Source organism: Amblyomma maculatum, chromosome 6 (assembly GCF_055883805.1).
Source record: "Amblyomma maculatum isolate TAMU_Amacu chromosome 6, ASM5588380v1, whole genome shotgun sequence".
NCBI classification, from domain to species: Eukaryota; Metazoa; Arthropoda; class Arachnida; order Ixodida; family Ixodidae; genus Amblyomma; species Amblyomma maculatum.
Window position 1 is genome coordinate 184,753,808 of NC_139349.1, and position 15,921 is coordinate 184,769,728.

A 15,921-nucleotide genomic window follows, 5' to 3' on the forward strand; every position below is an offset into this window, starting at 1 on the left:
TGCCTGAAGAAGCCTTCCTTTCTTAGTTTGCTAATCTAGCAAAGTGCCTTTTCTGACGGTTATTCACACTCAACGTGGGATTGCGGGGCCTATCCACTACTGGGTTGCTGAATTGTCGGCGCGAAGCGTACTCCTCAATGAGATCGGCAGCTTCAGTTGCCGACTTAATGTCGCCTCGGTCCTGTAACCAATTTCTTTCTTTTTCTGGGAGGCAGTTATAAAACTGCTCCAAAAGAATTCGCTCGACTACAGCGTCCCTATCACTGTAGGAATCAGTGCTCTTTAGCCACTCGCCCAAATTAACTCTTAAATTGTACAGGAATTCAGGGTAACTCTCGTCCCTGGACTTAGTAGCGTTCCGAAAACGTTGTCTGAACGCCTCGGCGCTAAGCCTATACTTTCTCAGAAGGCAAGCTTTGACCTTCTCGTAGTTGTCCGCGTCCTCCTTGCTTAGCCGCGCGACAACCTCCGCTGCCTCGCAGGGCAGAACCGTCAATAATCTCTGAGACCAAGTGTCTCGCTGGAAGGACAGTTTTTCGCAGGTTCGCTCAAAGTTAGCCAGATACAGACCGATATCCCCTGATATCACATATGGCTGCATGTACTTTGACATCTTGAAATCTGCCTCCTTGTTGAGAAGAGGTACCGCTAGCTGGGGACAATTGCCCGACCTCTTGCTCAACTCTAGTTCTAATTTCCGGAGCTCAATTTCTAGCTCCAGCCTTTTTGCTTCTCTTTCAATTTCACGCTTCTTGTCCTCTTTTTCCCTCTCAAGTTCACGCTCACGCCTCTTTTCCTCTTTTTCCCGCTCTTTCTGCTGTCTGAGCTGCTCCTCCCTTTTTTGTTCGATGAGGTTCCATGCTTCACTGAGCTCCTCATCATCGGCTCCCAAATCTGTGATTGCCTTTATAATCAAAGGTTTTCGTGCCAAACCACTTGTATCAATTCCCAATTCCTCACACAATTGCAACAGTTCCGGTTTCTGCAGCTTTTGTAGGTCCATGATCGCTCCGAGTGTCGGCTACTTCCAAAACAACAGTGCAAACTACCAAACCTAAAGGCGTTTCCACACTCTCTTTACCAGTTCTAAAATCTAACCCTGTTCTAGAACCTGGTCCACATCAGAAGAAAAGCCAAGCACTCACCCACACATGCGATCGATGTTCCGAGCTGCTCTCTTGTTGGCCGATTGTTGCGCCTGCTTGTTGCTTGAGATGCCACCTCCGATCACCAGATGTTGTGGCTTGTAGCTTCAGATCCACCTCCAATCACCAGATGTTGTAGCTTGTAGATCCAGATCACACCTCCAGTCATCAGATGTTGTGGCTTGTAGATTCAGATCCCAACGCTGGTCACCAGTTGTCACGCTGGGGCTACGTCGACCCGGCCTTCACTTGGTAGCGTGCAGAGACTCGGGGTTGAAGTAGGATTGAATCTTCGAAGTTGGTGAAATATGTACAAGCAGGTTTAATGGCACTTTGAGAAACTTATTTACAAGATTATTTACAAGAAAAAGAAGGGTACATCAGCAAAATGGCAAGCGTTAAGAGTTCATAGCGAGAAGCGACTGGATGAGCCGTTTACCCAGGGCCCAGAGCGACATTTCGTGCTCTGCAGCGTCCTTAAAACCCCCTATGTCCAGCCCCTCTCTGAAGATGCTGACCAACCAAATCCAGGGCACGCCCCTCAGATATCAGCATCCAATCGAACACATCACTGCACTGATGGTCTGAAGCACTGACTGGCCCGGCATGGTTTCGTTGAGCCTGGTCACTTGTTGGCGGGAAAAGCTTGGGAACGGCGAGGAGGTACATTTCTATTCTTCAGCCAAGAATCGATAGGCAGCTGGTTCCGGCAAGTGGATTTACTTCTCAGAAACCCAAGTGCACGGGCGCGCCACATAATGATCCCAGCATTGTCCCTTTCCGACAATTGCAAATCTTTCCTGCATTCCCGGGAAATCATTTAATGGCCGTATGCGTCATGCTCCTTTCTTGTCCTGCACGTCAGCGGACGTGTCACTCTGTCGTCTCCTTTGTACAGTAGGCATTCCTCACTGGACGATAGGGCTTCTCGACTGGAAGGGTGAACAAAAGAAAGAAAGCACTTCCTGCATTTCCCGCAGGGGGACGTTTCTTTGTGTTTTTCCAGACGTTCTCTTGACAGGGTCAATTTGGCATTTGCAGGGTTTTCACAAGGCAAAACAGGCTTACACAAAGGATTTATGGAAACAGGCTCACTTAGAGCCTTTGTACCAACAGCACATATCCACAGCACTTATCCATGCCCACAGGCGAACAATAGAACGCGCAATTGCGGATGCACGGTCGTGACAGCATACATATTCATCAGATACTTTCAGTATTTTGTCATATTTATCGGTAATTTATTAATATTCACAGCTTGCTTGCGAAATGTGACGAGTTATGCTCTTTCATTGATGCCAATAATAGATACTTTTATATTAACTGAAACCTGGCTTCACCCTTATATAGAGATCAATGAAGCTCTGCCTGGAAGAACTACTTATTCTCTATATCGACATGACCGTTCAGAAAAGAAGGGTGGGGCCGTTTTCATAGCCATCAAACACTCAAATCTTTTGCTATTTACACGCTTTCAACACTTAAAATTGTCTGGAGAGCCTGTGCTTCGTCTCAAACAAAGGTGCTGATAGGTGCCTGTTGTCGACCGTCTATCTAGTCACTGCTGTGTCATCAATCCCCGCAACAGCCTCAAGGCTGCTATTTTGCAATACTCTTGGGAGCGGATCTACCTTTTCGGTTATTTTAATATTGCAGATATCTATTGGCATTGTTTATCCGCCGCAAGCACCACATAACGCGACTTCCTAAACATCACTATGGATTTCAATCTGTCTCGAAGTGTAAACAGTCCCATGCATGGCTCCAATACACTAAATGTTATTTTCAGCATCGCTGGTGGCACTGTAGGCTACATTAGGTATTTCGATGAATTCGGTGCTCACAAACTAACACAGTTACCAATCCGATTCCCTCATAAGCATTCCGGTCGCGAAATCAAGATCATAACGAACTACAATAGGGCCTACTATTGATAAATGAATGCGGATTTTGATGCATTTTATCACCACACATTCCTAGCACCATTTACTTTCAGATCAGCAGATGAAAACTGGGTTCGTTTTAGAAAGAACATCTGTCAAATGGCCAACCTCTATGTCTTGTTAGTTCGATTTAGCAACGACAGGTAAATTTTTTAGTTTTAATATATCCCTTAGAAAATTTAGAAACAAAAAGAAACGTCTATACAAGAAAGCCTTGTTGACTGGTGATCAGTCAGATTGGAAAAAGTGTAACGATTGTGTGACAACATACTGTGCTGCCATACGCGATTCTAAAGATGAGTACTTTTGCCACGACATTTCCGCATTACAAAAATCAACGGCTAAGAGGTATTGGCAGGCGATGGCACGGCAGCAAGTTTATTATCACATTTAATTACAAGGCGATACACAATTACCTGTTAACGACGAAGATTTCCCATCCAAATTCAACGAATTCTTTTCGTCTGCCTTCACGAAGGAAGGCTATTCTATTGTTACACCTCATCAACAGCTTATGTCACCTCAGGTGTTCCGCAGAGAAGTGTTCTCGGGTCGTTGCTGTTTCTTATATATATTGATACGTGGCAAGGGTAGTCCACGAAGGTTAGTCCAGGCTGGCACAGCACACAAACCAGAAGCACAGTACGGTCGACCTTATCCTAGCATCAATCGTTGCTACCACTTTGTCTTCTTCTGTGTCACTGTTGCTGATCGTTGTCATCTTACACTTCCAGCGATGCAGGGCATATATGTCATAGTACCCCCTCCCTCCCCCCCCCCGAAAAGCACAGTCCCTGTGCGCACTAGGACGAACCACTACAGGGGTAGTACGGCTTCATTCGGGCGACACGAACAATCTCGCTCCGTGGCATAGAGGACTGTTGTGGCGGATGTACAGGGGCGATCTCGTATGTCACAGGAGTGACTGGCCGTAAAACACGGTAGGGTCCTGCGTAGCGTGGCAAGAGCTTCTCACACAGCCCTACTTTACGAGCGGGAGTCCAGAGCAAGACGAGAGAGCCCGGAGAGTAGTGGACATCCGGGTGGCGAGAATCATGGCGCCGTTTTTGAGAACTTTGGGAGTAAGCTAGTCGGCGGCGAGCGATAACACGGGCGGCGTCAGCTCGGGAGGTGGCGTCACGAACGTAGGAACTGGCGTTAGCGGTGGGAGGCAGTACGCTGTCAAACGGAAGGGGAGGGTCACGGCCGTATAGAAGATAAAAGGGTGAGTAGCCCATTGTGTCGTGACGAGAGGAATTGTACGCAAACGTGACAAACGGCAAATATTCCAGACACGGTGATCATCCGAGACATACATTGACAGCATGTCCGTGAGCGTGCGGTTGAGGCGTTCGGTGTGGCCGTTCGTTTGTGGATGGTAAGCTGTGGTAAAATAGTGCTTGATGGAGCAATACCGAAGAATTTCGTCGACTACTCGAGCAAGAAAGCAACGGCCATTGTCAGTGAGCAGCTGGCGTGGACCACCGTGGAGCAGGATGACGTCGTGGAGAAGTAAAGCAGCCACGCCAGTTGCACAGCTGGTGGGTATCGCTCGGATGACAGCGTAGCGCGTAGTATAATCCGTGGCCACCGCAGTCCATTTATTCTCCGACGCAGAAAGTGGGAAAGGCCCGAGGAGATCAAGACCATCTCGGGAAAACGGGTCTACTGGGATGTCGATCGGCTGCAGGGATCCAGCAGGCATAACCGAGGGCTTCTTCCGTCGCTGACACCGGTCACAAGAAGCCACGTAACGACGAACAGAGCGATAGAGGCCCGGCCAAAAGAAGCGGCGGCGGACGCTGTCGTACGTACGAGATACGCCAAGATGACGTGCTGTAGGTGCGTCGTGCAGCTGTTGAAGAACGGTGGTACGCAGGTGTTCGGGGACTACGAGCAGTAGCTCGGTGCCATCTGGTCGCATATTCCGTCGGTATAAGGTGCCGTTGTGGAGCACAAACAGAGCTAGGGTAGCGTCAAAGTGATCAGTGCTGAGGCGATTGATAATGCTGCTAAGATTCGGATCTAAGCGCTGGTCATGGCGAATGTTTGAAAGGCCAGAGATGGCCAACACATATGTATCATCATCACACTCGCTCGCAGGTGGTGGATCTACCGGGTTGCGGGACAGGCAATCGGCGCTGCGTGCAGCCGGCCAGACTTGTTGACTGCAGAAAAAGTGTATTCCTGAAGGCGGAGGGCCCAAAGGCCCAGGCGACCAGTAGGGTCCTTCAGCGTAGAAAGCCAGCATAAGGCATGGTGGTCTGTGATGACGGAGAACGGAGAAACAAGTAAGGGCGAAACTTTGTAATGGCCCACACGAGGGCTAAGCACTCATGTTCTGTGATCGAGTAATTTCGTTCAGCCGCAGAAAGGAGGCGACTGGCATAAGCAATGACGCGAGGCGACCCATCTGCTGTTGGGCGAGTATGGCACCAATACCGTGACCACTGGCGTCGGTGCGTACCTCCGTTGGTGCCGAGGGATTGAAGTGTGCCAGGACGGGCGGGTGGATGACGGCTGCAATGAGCGCTGAAAAGGCTTGGGATTGTTCTTAGTCCCAGCAAAATGGAGTGTCGTTCTTCAAAAGATTGGTGAGTGGACGAGCCGTCTCCGCGAAGTTGGGTACAAACCGCCGAAGATAAGAGAAAGCCCAAGAAAACTACGTACGTCACTGGTACAACGGGGTGTAGGAAATGCACTTACAGCACGTATTTTGTCTGCATCGGGTTGAACGCCACGGGCGTCGACCACGTGACCGAGCACCTTGAGTTCACGTCGGCCGAAGCTACATTTCTTCAAGTTCAGCTGAAGGCCGGCTCTTCGGAAGACGCCAAGAATGGCATCAAGGCGATGGAGATGGCTCTCGAATGTAGAGGAAAATACAATGACGTCATCGAGATAGCACAAGCATGTCGTCCATTTCAAGCCGCGCAGGAGAGAGTCCATCATGCGCTCGAAGGTTGCGGGCGCATTACACAAGCCGAAAGGCATCACCTTGAATTGATACAGGCCATCAGGAGTGACGAAGGCGGTCTTCTCTTGGTCTCGTTCGTCGACTGCGATCTGCCAATAACAGGAACGAAGATCAATGGAAGAGAAATAGCTGGCACCGTGCAAGCAGTCGAGGGCATCATCTATCCTGGGGAGCGGGTAAACGTCCTTCTTTGTAATTTTTTCAGGTGTCGGTGATCAACGCAGAACCTCCAGGTATTGTCCTTCTTTTTAACAAGCACGACAGGCGACCCCCAGGGACTGCTCGAAGGCTCTATAATGTTTTTTGCTAACATCTTGTCCACTGCATCTTGTATGACGCGACGTTCAGAAATGGCGACTCGATAAGGTCTTCTGTGAATTGGGCTGGCGTCACCGGTATCGATGCGATGTGTAACGAGGGACGTTTGTCCTAAGGGGCGGTCACCAAAATCGAAAATATCGCTGTATGAAGTCAGAAGGCTCGTAAGTGCTGTAGCTGTAGCGTAAGTGCTGTAGGTCGACGCTGCTGTGCTTCTGTTTTGTGTGCTGTGCCAGCCTGGACTAACCTTCGTGGACTAACCTTGCCACGTATCAATATAAGTGACCTACCAACTAACAACTCTTCCTGCGTACGTTTGTTTGCTGATGATTGCATAATTTACCGTAAAATACAATCTACCGATGATCACCTCGCTCTTCAGCAGGAACTCAATTTTGTTGAAGAGTGGTGCAAAACTTGGCTAACGATGTTCACCATACCAAATGTAATGTAGACTCTCGGCCGTAAACGAACGAACTCTAAATTCTCCTACCCCATAAATATTGTACCAGTGACTGACACTTCGTCCTAAAAATACCTAGGTATTCAATTAACATCAAACCTTCCCTAGTCCGATCCTATTGCTTCCCTGTGTGCTTAAGCATCCCGTTGACTTGGTTACCTCCGTCGAAACCTTAAGAAAGCACCTTCTCATGTCCGTAAACTTGCGTACAAAACATGTATACGGCCTCAACTGAAATTTGCGCCCGCAATATGGTCACCATACCAGAATTAGCAGAGCTGCCAGGTTTATCTCCAACAAAAACAGTTGCCAATCCAATGTAGCTAAAATGAAAAAAGAACATCTTCCTTCCTTAGCTAGTCGGCGCTCAGGTGCACTTTTGGGCCCGTTGCACAGGTATGTTAACAGCGTTCACCGCTTCCCCTTAACACTCTACTGCGCACATCTGGGCGCTTACACAATAATACCAGTTTCTCGCGTATATTTGAACGCAAAAAAGTCTTAATTCATCCGCATTCCGTCGCGCCAAATCGCACTAGAATGATCTCCCCGAATCAATTGTTTCATTAACTGATCTTGTTGCACTTCGTAAACATGTGCTCGACATTTAGTGTTAGATAACCGCTCCGCATTTCGGCATTTGTTGTTATATTCTGTATGCATTTCATGTATTTTGTGCGGTGTAACCATGCTTCTATTCTGCAATTTTTCGGATGTGTGTTAGGAATTAACACCAGCATTGCTTGTTGTTTCCCCCATTTATAATGACACTCTTTTGTAGTCTCCCGTACACAATGCCCATTGGCGCCTGCAGGGTTTAATACATAAATAAGGTTAGTAGTTTGGTTGTGATTGTCATCACGGTATAGCTGAAGGTGGTGGGGGTAATGAAGAAGAAAAAAAATGAAGGTGCTGAACCTATGACAGCGGTAGTGACCCAGACTTACCCGCTGTTCTTGCCCCTTGTTACCCCATGGGGCAATTCTGGGACATTTTAAAGTATGAGAAAGTACTTGGTTTGTTTTTTGAGGTTTAGCGCTTCAAAGCAACTCAGGCTATGAAGGCGCCGTAGTGGAGGACTCTGAAAATTTCGACACCTGGAGGTTTTTAACGTGCACTGACATCGCACAGCACACGGCCGTCTTGCGTTTCACCTGCATCGGAAAGGGGCCTCCGCGGGCCCACACTTATCCGCTGTGCTTGCTGCTTGTTGCCCCAGTAAGCAAGTCTTGGCCTCTTTAGGGTTTGAAACAAAGTCTGAAGTAGTAGCGTGAAATTTCAATTTGAAAACTACTGCACAGATAACAACTATCTTACCTGGAAGCCTTTCAGCATAAAAGGAAATGTTTTTCAGGGAAACGGACATTCTACTTCTAACCATTCACACTCAATTTTTTCTTTGCTATCCTTAAACCTCAGTGCTGTTACCCAATCAGCGCTGCTGCCTTCAACTATAGTGTAGGGAAATTTACCGGAAATTACCAAGTTTCCAGTCGTTTTTCCTCTCGCAAGACCGAACTGCTCCCCTCCACACGTACCGCACAATGCGTCTGTCGCTTGGTACTTGGCTCCGTTCGTCTTAGTCTGCATCTATCATATCCTGGCTCTGAACAACAATTACTGAGCTTCCCCTGGAATTATCATAGATGCTTGAATAAATCGCCTGCTCTGATTTAGTCTGCATGCATGTTTTGCGCTAACAGCTTCTGTGTTATTATTTGTTGCCCGTTTCTTCCCTTCTGTGTCGATATCCGTCATGAACAGGTAGCTGAAAACATCCCACCACATTTCGACAATTTATTCTATTGCTGTTCGAATTCTATCTTGCTTCTAGATTATCTGAATACCATCCCAAAATTAATACTATCCCAGGTCGCCTAGTACCTTCTGATCTTGCGTATCTGTATGAGTATTCACGAAAAATGGGGCCAGTTTCTCCCAACCGGTTTTCGCATCTGCCCTCCTAGAAACGCTAGCTTTGCTCGAAGAATGCGGCGCGAAATTCACATCTCTGCAACCATTCACAGCGCGCCCAAACATTCGTCGCAGAAGTCGCACCCTATTCGCCTGTCAGTCGAAAGCCCTTATATTATAGGCATTTTCCTTCGAACAAAAACCTTCATGATGTTGTACAGCTAGCGGTACGCTCTTGATCATTTGCTAATGCCATAAATCCCAGCTGAATATACGCTATGTCTTTCCATGTCTTTGTTCCTTCAACCATGAACCCTTCCACAATCTGCAAGGGAAGTCGCTGCATCCGCGAACTGGAAGGCCGGTCCTTCAAAGCACTGTAATCATGGGTCTTTACATGCACTCATTTGGCTTCTTGTGGAGAAAACAGTATGCCAATTCTAACGCGACAGCCGATGAGCAGAGGGTACACAAAAAAAAAAAATAACGTTTGGCACGGGCATCTGGTATAAACCCGGCACGTTTCTCTGAGAATGCAAATGGGGGCTTCTCAAAGCGATGTTTCTTTATGTTTTCAACGAAAACCAATTCTTGTGGTGCTTACTTGCGATTCATTACTGTTCTAGGCAGGTATGAGGAAGTATATATTGGAAAGAGCAAGAGCGCGACAAATGACAATTTCTTCCACGAATGAAGCAAGCGAGGAGTTCTGAATATGGCTTTTGTAGGGCCGCGCCCAAAGGATAATCACTTGCAGTTGTGCGTCTGAACGTGCAGCCAGGTGCACGCCAGGTGCACGCATCTTGGCACCCTTCGTACTGGCCGGTAGCGAGCATCCAAATGACCCTTCGGCCCTTTTTTTTTACACTGCAACTTTGAGCAGTGCGAAAGGAATTTTATCCCGTCTGCAGATGCGACAAAAGAGCGCCCGAAAAAGCTTTCAGGAGTTGACGCGGGTATTGTGCTCAGAGCGGGCAAGCCAGAACCAGCCACCTGCGGAATGGCGGCTGGTTGATCTTTCCCTTTCTTTGTCGTTGCTCGTAGTGGTAAACACAGGTGGCGAGGGGCAATGCACTGTGGAAATGATTCGGCCAGCAGCGGCAGCGTGGATGAGGCGACGGTGTGCGGGAGACAAGTGGGAAGAAAGTCTCACGAGAGGAGAGGGTTCGACACCCTCACAGGGGAAAGCGTTTTGCTGTGCTTTGTTTGTTTTTAATTTGATTTGCTAGTGGGGCCCTGGGTTAGAGGCTAAGGCCAACCCATGGGGCTGTGCCCATATAGCATATTTCCTATTGGACAGTTGATGTGTGGGACTGGCGTCTGAAAAAGACCGCCCCTATTTCTTTGTTTTATGAATATGTAAAATGAGACGTGATCCAAGAAAGTTCAGTCCAGTCTGAGCTGGGGCTCCATGCGTAGGCATGAAACGCGGCTGTTCTGCTTAGGCTCTAACCAGTTAGGTCGAAGAGTAAAGTAACGCAGAGTGTGGTTTTTGTAAATTCATTTCATGTTCCAGTTTTACTCTGTATATATATATATATATATACATATGTGCGTGTCATGCTGTAAATATATGCTCTACCATCATCACCTTCAAGTACGCCTCCTTGGCTTCTCTACGCCGAACTACTAACAGGAAGGGTTTAAAGAACCTTCCGAAAAGGAACGAACGACATAAATTCTACTGGCGCAGCTCGACAGGGTTCGGCACGTCTCATCTACAAGGACAAGCAGCGCACCGGCAACCACAGGCCATTCGACACGGAGCAGCGAGGAACCGTCTAGGGACGATTCTACCTCGGCTGCCACCGACGCCGTCGGAGCGGAGGCATCATCCGGGCTCTGGGTAGTAGACAACAAAAGATCTGCGCCGGGTGAGTGGGATTTCTTGCGTTTGTTGAAGTTGGCATGGTGGTTGGTTTGTGACGCTTATGGTTGAGACGAGGAGAATGCTAGCCGCTAAAGAAAGCGAATCTAATCCTGAGAGTGAATCGAAGTCAAATCCTCAACAGGAGCAGCAATCGCTAGGGGGCGGAGTAGAATTGGTTACTGAGCAGAGTGAGGTAGTGACTATGGAGGGTGATTACAATGTGGAGAGCAGGTTACAGGCCGGCGACCAGAGACCAACATTGTCACTAGACGCGACAGGAGCCGAGACAGAGAGGATGGCTATTCGCCATATGGAGTTAAAGATGGAAATGGAGCTACGAATACGTGAAATTGAATCTCGGGAGCGACAAGCCTTAAAGCAGATGGAGCTTGGGCTGTCGAGTGGTCGACTGTCACCGCTTGGGTCGGGACGGAGGGATGAGCGAAGTATAGGCTCAGATTCAACATCACAGTGTGCAAAAGTCCTAAAAGGCTACAAAATGCCATTCGATGCTGATGTACCACTGTGGTTTGATGAGGTGGAGAAGTTGTTCGTCACTTTCAGTGTGCCGTACAGCAACCGAGTGCATTTAATTATGCCGGCACTGACAGAGCGAGTCCGATACTTGCTTTGTAACCTCGATGGAGCGGAATGCACGGACTATGAGGCTGTGAAAGCAGCGGTGCTAACTGAGCTAAAACTCACCCCAGCTGAGTACCTGGAAAGATTTGAAAAAGCAGCAAAAAGGAAGGAGGAGACATGGGCTCAGTTTGCATCACACGTGAAAACGTACCTAGCATACTACATCCAGGCTAGAGAGGTGGACTCAGTAGGGGCGCTGACTGCCCTAATGGTGTCTGATCGCATTAAGGCAGGTCTCAGCTCAGAGGGCATCGAATATATGCGCCTGCAGGAAGGAGAGAGTTGGCTGAAGCCCAAAGAGCTATCAAAGGCTCTACAGATCTTTGAGCAAGCAAAAGGTAAAGGCCGAGCTACAAAGCAGCTTACGGCGCCAGTGCAGCAAATGGGCCGAAAACCGATCAATTCCGAAAAGCCCATAGTAAAGTGCCATCTATGCCATGGGCAGGGGCACATTGCTAGGAATTGCCCGCAAGCAACAGGAAATGAACCGCGCCTGAAACAAGGAAATGGGTACCAAAAGAGGGTGCAGAAGGTCGCGCGGGTCGATGAGACGGATGCAAAGGAACCAGTTTCAAACCAAAGTACGGGTTTAACTGCTAAAGTTAAGGTACCGATGCAAAGTTTGAGGGCAGCCACATCGAAGCTCCACTTTGTAGATCTTGTGTGCGGAGATGTTTGCACTAGGCAGTGCTTTATACTGGTAGTGAAATAACAGTAATACGAGAAAGCATACTACCGCATGCGCTGACGGAACCATCTGGGGCAGTGAAACTAGTGTCAGCTTTCGGCAGCTCCATTCAGGCGAAGTTGGCGACGATTCCTGTAAAAATATCTAGGCCGAGAACAGTTGCAGAAGATCAAAAGATAGGCATAGTATGTGCCCTCACTAATGAGCTGGCCGAAGGTGTGAACTGTTTGCTTTCATTAGAGGACTGGCCGCTGCTTAAAGATCACAGTAAGTTTGAGCACACAAGTATGGGTGCAGTGAGGGTTTCTAACAAGGAACTAGAAAACGCAGAAAATCGGCACTATGAGGCACTGACATGCGAGGTGAACACGGCACTGAATGCCGAATATTCACAAGAGGAAGCAGAGTCAAATGAGAAAGAAGAGGCAGTTTCGCTGTCTAGCCAGCGGGAAATATTTCGAGCAGCACAGGTCGCTGATGAGAACTTGAGAAAGGCATGGGAGGACTCTAAGCACGGAAAGGCGGGTATGTTCGTTAGCGAGGGTTTGCTTCACCACTGGGACTCAATATCAGGTACTAAAGTGCGACAGCTGGTGCTTCCCCGAGAAAAACGAAAGGAAGTTCTGTTCTTGGCGCATGAATCATTGTGGGGTGGACACCTGGGTCCAAGAAAGACCAAAGCCCGCATAAAGTACAACTTCTATTGGCCTGGCATGGAAAAAGAAATTTCAGAGTACTGCCAGTCTTGCCATGGGTGCCAGATCCGCTGAGACCGACGTCAAACTGACAATATACCCATCACGCCAATAACAAGGCCTGAACATGCCTTTCAGGTTGTTAATGTAGATGTTATAGGGCCTCTTGATACGCCATCTGGTAGGGGTCACAAATATGATTTGTGCCATGTTGACTTATGCACGAGATGGCCGGAAGTAGTATGTCTTCGTTCCTTAAAGGCAAGGGCTACCTGTGATGCTCTATTAGAAATCTTCAGTCGAACAGGGGTCCCACAGACTATCTGTTCGGATCAGGGAACAAATTTCAAGGCACAACTCACTCAGCTGATGCTAGAGAAATTAGGTTGTTCCCCTAAATTTTCCACTCCGGAACACCCTGAAAGCAACGGGGCCGTGGAAAGATGGAATCGGGTGCTAAGGAACATGCTCTTTTATGTAATAGAAAAAGACCCTAAAAATTGGGATAAGTTGATCCGATTTGTGTTGTGGGCTTACCGCGAAGTTCCCCACGACACTACCTGGGTAGCACCCTTTAGGCTTTTATATGGCAGAAATCCGACAGGTCCACTTACAATTATTCGCCAGACATGGGCAGGAGAAGTTAGTGTACCAGCGACGCTTAGGGAGGAACCTCCGAGGTACTTGACGGAGCTACGGGAGAAGTTTGAGCTAGCGGCCAATGTGGCAGGACTCACAAGCATGGCGCGACAAGCTAGCTACGCAGAAGCATAGAATAGAAGTACGCGAATAAAGTCTTTAATGTAGGGGATCAGGTTCTCGTTTTCGACACAGACCGCACCACCAAGATGGCTCCTAAGTGGCTCCGTCCTTTCACAGTAATTCGTTGTGAGGGGCAACATTCGTACAGAGTAGAAACGCAACAGGGAAAAAGATCTGTGGTCCACGCCAACCGAATGAGACCGTACTACGCAAGGGTAAGCCAGGTTGGTGTAGCGTTTGATGATGATCATGAGTTTGGAGAAGTAGAGTGTGCACCGCAAGTCGCACCCCCTCTAAAAGATGAGGAGCTAATACCGTTAGAGAAATTAGCCCACCTCAGTAAGATGGAGCAGAATGAAATACGACGGTTGTTCCGAAAACATCGTGCACTCTTTGATGGCAGGCCGGGATTGGCGAAAGTAGGAAGGCACCGAATTGAGCTAGAAGAAGGGTTTAAACCGAAGAAAGCTTTTCCTTATCGAGTGCCTGAACTGCTCAAGAAAGAAGTAAGCCGCCAAGTGGATGAGCTACTTGATTTAGGATTAATCTATCCTGTAGAGAGTGAATTTGCGCACCCGGTTGTGTGTATGGGGAAGAAAGACGGGTCAGTGCGAATGTGTATTGACTACCGAACTTTGAATGCAGGAACCCGTGCAGACGCGTTTCCAATGACTAACTCACAGGAACTAATTTTTAGAGTCGGTCGCGCGCAGTTCATCACTTTGGGTGATCTGAGGCGTGGCTACTGGCAGGTACCGATGGACCCGCAGAGCCAGGTACTCACCGCATTTGTAACCCATGAGGGTCAATATTCATGGAAGGTGATGCCCTTTGGGTTAAAAAACTCGGCAGCGACCTTCCAAAGAATGATTAATACGCTCCTCGCTAAGCATCAAGCCTACGCTACGGCATATCTAGATGATATAGCTATTTTCTCGCAAACCTGGCAAGATCACGTAGAGCACGTCGATACCATATTTTGGTTACTTGGGGAAGCAGGGCTAAAGGCTAGCCCTGAGAAAAATGAAGTGGGACAGTCTCACATTCGTTATCTAGGGCACATAGTGGGCTCAGGGACTCATGCACCCAACCCCGAGAAAGTATCTGCAATAGAAGGCCTAGTGCAGCCTAGAACAAAGAAAGAGCTGCGAAGTTTACTGGGACTATGCGGATATTACAGGGATTATGTATCTGGGTATGCTGAAATAGCTAGCCCACTAACGGCGTTGACAAAGCGAGGAGTACCAAACTTAATCCCGTGGCCGCAAGATGTGCAACGCGCGTTAGAACAGCTCAAGGGCTCGCTCTGCAGAGCAGTGGCGTTGAGCACTCCGCAACCTCATGAGCCATATTGGCTGTTCACTGACGCATCAGCGACAGCTGCCGGGGATTGCTTGGCACAGATGACTGAAAATGGCGATGAGAGGCCTATAGCATTCGCAAGCCATCGCTTCGATACGACCCAGGTGAGATGGTCGTCTATAGAGCGCGAAGCGTTTGCTATTATTTTGGCTCTAAAGATGTTCGACTACTGGCTCTTTGGCGCTGAGGTCAATGTTGTCTCTGACCACAATCCGCTGTCATACCTGACGACGTGCACTCCACACGGGGCGAAATTGGCTAGGTGGGCGCTGGCACTCCAGCGTTATAACATAACGGTTAGACATCGAAAAGGTATCAAGAATGGAAATGGAAAGAATGGAAACTGGAACATGAAATGAATTTACAAAAACCACACTCTGCGTTACTTTACTCTTCGACCTAACTGGTTAGAGCCTAAGCAGAACAGCCGCGTTACATGCCTACGCATGGAGCCCCAGCTCAGACTGGACTGAACTTTCTTGGATCACGTCTCATTTTACATATTCATAAAACAAAGAAATAGGGGCGGTCTTTTTCAGACGCCAGTCCCACACATCAACTGTCCAATAGGAAATATGCTATATGGGCACAGCCCCATGGGTTGGCCTTAGCCTCTAACCCAGGGCCCCACTAGCAAATCAAATTAAAAACAAACAAAGCACAGCAAAACGCTTTCCCCTGTGAGAGTGTCGAACCCTCTCCTCTCCTGAGACTTTCTTCCCACTTGTCTCCCGCACACCGTCGCCTCATCCATGCTGCCGCTGCTGGCCGAATCATTTCCACAGTGCATTGCCCCGCGCCACCCGTGTTTACCACTACGAGCAATGACAAAGAAAGGGAAAGATCAACCAGCCGCCATTCCGCAGGTGGCTGGTTCTGGCTTGCCCGCTCTGAGCACAATACCCGCGTAAACTCCTGAATGCTTTTTCGGGCGCTCTTTTGTGCTCAGAGCGGGCAAGCCAGAACCAGCCACCTGCGGAATGGCGGCTGGTTGATCTTTCCCTTTCTTTGTCATTGCTCGTAGTGGTAAACACGGGTGGCGCGGGGCAATGCACTGTGGAAATGATTCGGCCAGCAGCGGCAGCATGGATGAGGCGACGGTGTGCGGGAGACAAGTGGGAAGAAAGTCTCACGAGAGGAGA

At 48.5% G+C, this 15,921-nt stretch overlaps 1 pseudogene; it reads left to right on the forward strand.

Moving 5' to 3' along the window:
- Nucleotides 1-10,832: 10,832 nt before the first annotated feature.
- Nucleotides 10,833-15,138, forward strand: LOC146187551 (uncharacterized; annotated as a pseudogene).
- Nucleotides 15,139-15,921: the final 783 nt, after the last annotated feature.